Source organism: Rhagoletis zephyria, unplaced genomic scaffold (assembly GCF_001687245.7).
Source record: "Rhagoletis zephyria isolate East Lansing unplaced genomic scaffold, Rhagoletis_zephyria_1.1 Rzeph_scaffold_12200, whole genome shotgun sequence".
NCBI lineage: Eukaryota > Metazoa > Arthropoda > Insecta > Diptera > Tephritidae > Rhagoletis > Rhagoletis zephyria.
In genome coordinates, this window is record NW_016169274.1 from 1,944 (window position 1) to 6,544 (window position 4,601).

At 36.5% G+C, this 4,601-nt stretch overlaps 1 pseudogene; it reads right to left on the reverse strand.

The window, feature by feature from the left end:
* Nucleotides 1–835: 835 nt before the first annotated feature.
* LOC108377503 (uncharacterized) lies at nt 836–1,625 on the reverse strand (annotated as a pseudogene).
* Between the last annotated feature and the right edge of the window lie 2,976 nt (nt 1,626–4,601).

Sequence of the window (4,601 nt, forward strand, 5' to 3'; positions counted from 1 at the left end):
TCTTATATCTTATATCTTATATCTTATATCTTATATCTTATATCTTATATCTTATATCTTATATCTTATATATCAGATAAGTCAACCTAACGGAACGACCACTGGGTATTATTGTAAAACACAATATTCCATGCCCGGACGGAAAATTCCACAAGCACTGCAGTGAATGCCCAGGGCAAAGGCAAGTTTATCTGTGCATCACAAGAAGCTTCAAAAAAGCTCACAAATCTAGGACTTTCGAACTCCGACTGGGTATTTCGCGGATGGTAAGCGGATACCATAATAGGTATGCACATCTTACATGTATTATTAATGGAATCATGATTAAAAAAACGTAAATTGCTAGCTAGGGCGCTGTTACGCAGACGATCATATGATCTCTGGTCACCAATTGTTTAGCGGGTTTTTATAAAAATCTGGATATTTTACTCGAAAATAGTTGGCATGCTGGTCATACAGTTCAGTTCTTTCTCTCTCTCTCAAATTTTTGTTGTACAGTGAAAGTAGCAACAACTGGTGACCAGAGATCATATGATCGTCTGCCTAACAGCGCCCTTACATGCCTGGAATTTACGTCACACCAGCAGAAACTGAGTTTATACAGCTCCGCTGCCGCATACATACATCGATGTAAGGGAATGATAAGGATTTTGCCTTAAGAATGCCAATTGTCAACAGAAAATGACTAAATAATAAGTTTTTTTACTGGATTTATTTAATTAGACGTCAAAATTCAAATGTTTGCCGAAAAATAAAAGGTCATACATTACAAAGAATTTTTCTTATCAAGTTCCATCACACATATCCTTCTATCTATGATCCAGCTGCTTACACATTAACCACGAATACGCAAGGTGCCGACTCTGTTACGTTTTGATTTCGCATTCTTTTGTTTGACGCCACTTATCTTTGCATCAACCTGCGATTTCTTTCGCCTGCCCTTGAGCGTGCACTGTAGGCGTACTGGCGTACTGGCTGCTGTCTTTACTTTACTCAATTTGGTTTTATTCTTTTCGTGGCGATTGTCTGGTGTGATCAGTTTTCCACCGCCCGCTAAGCGAACCTTACTCACGGTCTTTGCAGACTTTTGCAGCACCGACCCTCTTACCTTGCCACCTTTCAATCGCTTCCTTGCAATATTTTTCTTGCTACTAGTCTTCATCGGCGACTTGACGGGGGACTTGGCTGCAATGGGACGTGATCCAGCGAAGGGTTGGCGCGTCTGCTTGGCAGAGAAGGTCTTTGCTGTGTGGACGATTTCCTCGACGTTGCCGAATATTTGCATTATGCTCTTGTTTACAAGCTGCAGGTACTTCAGCGAAGAATAGCAAAGACCACACTGCGACTTCGGGTTGTAGTTGTTGCGTATGAGGCTTTCAAGGTAAAGAAAATGCTTGACCATACTCTCACAGTGTTGACACTTGCCGGTGGCCGGTTGTGTGCTACGCAAGGAGCGGTATGAGTGTTGGCGTTTGCGTATTGTTGATGCCTTGACTCTCGATAAGTCCCATTTTCTGGCGTATATTTGAGCTGGAGTTCTGTGGTACAATGAAATGTGGCTCGATCTCTTCGCCTAGGCCGATCATTGTTCTTAGCACTGAAATTTTTGCATTTTTTTCTAACATTTTCAATGACAACTAGTAATTTTATGAATTGCTCAAAAATGTATGTATGTAAATTGATTGTTGACAATTTTGAGTTTTAAAGCTGAATCTGATAGTTTGGGCGGGCTCATCTAAGTACTCGCCGAAAAGAAAGTAGTTTAAGAAAGGATGTGTGTTTTAATTTCCTCTTGGGTTGTTGTTGCTTCCGACCCACCCTGGGTGTGCGATGTACTTTGGAACGAATTTCCGTCATCACTTGGTTTCGGCGTTCAGCCATCTTCAGTGCCGTTTTCCGTCCTAGTTCAATTTGACTTTTGTGACGGCGCACAGTGACAAAAATTGTAAACGTTGTTCGATTTTAACCAAATTTAGTGTATACTTATATTTTAGCCGAGCTAGGAAAAATATGACAAATTTTGGAAATCAGCCCACAGCCACGCCCACTTCCCATATAAATAAAATTTTCAAAAGTGCTTATCTCAGTATGCATGAGATATGTATATTTTAGTGAAATTTCGTACGAACCAATAAAATATAGTTACAATGAAAAAATGTTTAAATATATAATTGGGTATTATGAAATAAAATCGTATGGACAGTCTCAGGCATGTTGAACCATAAATAGTGCTTTGTGTTTTTATCATGGCTTTATGTATGTACAAATGTAAATTAGGGTGGTCCTCAAAAAAAATGAAATGACCGAATTTTTTCAGTCTAACGCCCTTAATCGGTAATATCACGGTCAAAGATATGGCACATAAATTCGGTCCCGATTGAAGACGGCTAAGGCGTGTCGCACAGGAGGCAAAGTTCAGATTCCTCTATGGAGACTCAAAAAACTAAAATATTTGTTTTTCATCTAATACCCTAAATCAATAATTCTATATTCGAAGATATCACATATAAATTTTGGTCCCGATTAGAGTCGGTTAAGGCGTGTCGCACAGGGTTCAAATTTCAGATTAGCTTATGAAGATGAAAGGGACACGCCTTAACAGTCTTCGATCGGGATACACTTGTCTTGACTAGGGGTTGATGTTTGTGAAATCTGATGTAAAAATGTGCTTCATACACATAAGGACCACTCTAATGTATATGTGGAATGTTTCCTTTAATAAAATTTTAAAAGTGGCTTTGTTTATATTTTTGCCAGAAGACATACAATTATCGACAAACTGGAATGTATCGTGTCAATTTCAAGTCCTGCCAAAGACTTTCAAAGATATAAGAAATTGTAGTCGCGTTTTAGTTCTAAAGCAGAAGATTTGCCGGTAAGTAATTTTGTAACTTATAAGTTAAACGACGTGCTAAGTTAGAAAACCTCTCCAAGAGTTAAAAAAAAAACTAGAAAAACGGTCGAATTTGTACAAATGGTCTCACTCTAATATACATAAAAAAAACCAGTATTTATATAAGAATTCGTCAAGTAAACGCTTAAAAAAAAAAAATAATTGCCTTTGATTGCATTCGAATTACTTCAAAAGCTTATGCGTCTCTGGTGCTTAAAAAAGCTTTGACCTAATTTATTTATGTAATAATTTCCCTGAAGTGCCTACTAACTACCTGCGTTGTTAACCATTTCTCGCAATTCGTTGCTTTGCATAGTTAAAAAGCTTATTTAGAAGCCATTAATGTTGGCCTTGCTACATAAATATTTCCCACTTTAAGTTAGTCAAAAAATTAGAACTTCTGTAAATCAAAGACATATTATGTATGCATTTGTACTATATTAAGGTTAGTGTTGCAAGTGGCTTTGAGTAAACGAACCGAAAAATATTAAAATATTAATTTACCTACTCGTATGGTTACTAGGCTAACCACGAACATTAAGAGCAAAAGCTGATATTTTTTAATTGAATATTTTCAAAGAGCTCTTTATTTATTAATTTTCTTTATCCAAGTTTAATTCCACTCACCTAGCCACGATTAGCTATGATATGACATATTTTCTGGCATAAGTTCAAGTTCAAGTGCATACGAGTGCATATGTATGTATATGTACCTCCATAGGTGCTTGTATATTCACATGTATGCATAGGCATATGCCAGTAGGTATACCCACGGCGCAATTTCGTTAGCGTGCTAAAATTGCATGATTTTAAATATAGCAGAAATAAAGTAAAAGTGCTTTTTAAGTGTAATCATGAAATGCCTCATGAGAATTTCAGACTCGTGCAAATATGATTCACTGTCATTATTTCTTTACGGGTGCAGCCTGTAAGAGCCAAGTAAATGAGCGCAAATAAAATTTTAACCATGCCATATGCATGCCTGTTTACCTATAAATAAATACATGTTTATGTACACATGTAAATATGTACATACATATGTCACAATCTTCTTAATGTCGACGTGCATGGCTGTTGGCAAATCCCTGTCGTGAATTATTTATAATTGAGTAATAAAGAGGTGCCAATGGAAATTTTTAAGCCACGAAGTATGGTAATTGGCTAAGTGCTTCAAGATTTTTACTGTGGTTCGTGGCTGATAAAAAAATGCGTTTGATATTCTAGACGAGCATTATTTAAAAAATTATATTCGCACAAAGAACTTCAGTTGGCTATGAAATGAGTTTGGTTGATGGTTAATCACAAATTAATATTACTAATACGCCCTGTACTACCCGTATTCAGAATTTGAAATAAAAAAAACTGTAGATATATTTTTATTGAGCTTACGGACGTTTTTTATGAAAAATTTATTGTGGAAAAAAAACAACAACAGTTTATAAATGATAGAAGTATAGCTGCTATTTCTAAGATCACCATATCTCCTCATCAGACTTTTTCATCTAGTTCACTGGGATTCGACCCAGCGATTATAGCTTACAAAGCCTAAGCCTGAGCTAAGTTCGCCATATAAACTGCAATCAAGGCCAACTATTCTGCCGTAACTTAGGATTCTTTTCTTAGAATTCTAACTTAAAGCTGGAGTTGTTGGTTTGATCTTCGCAATAGCAGCTATAACTTTAACCATTTATAAACTATTTTTTTTCCA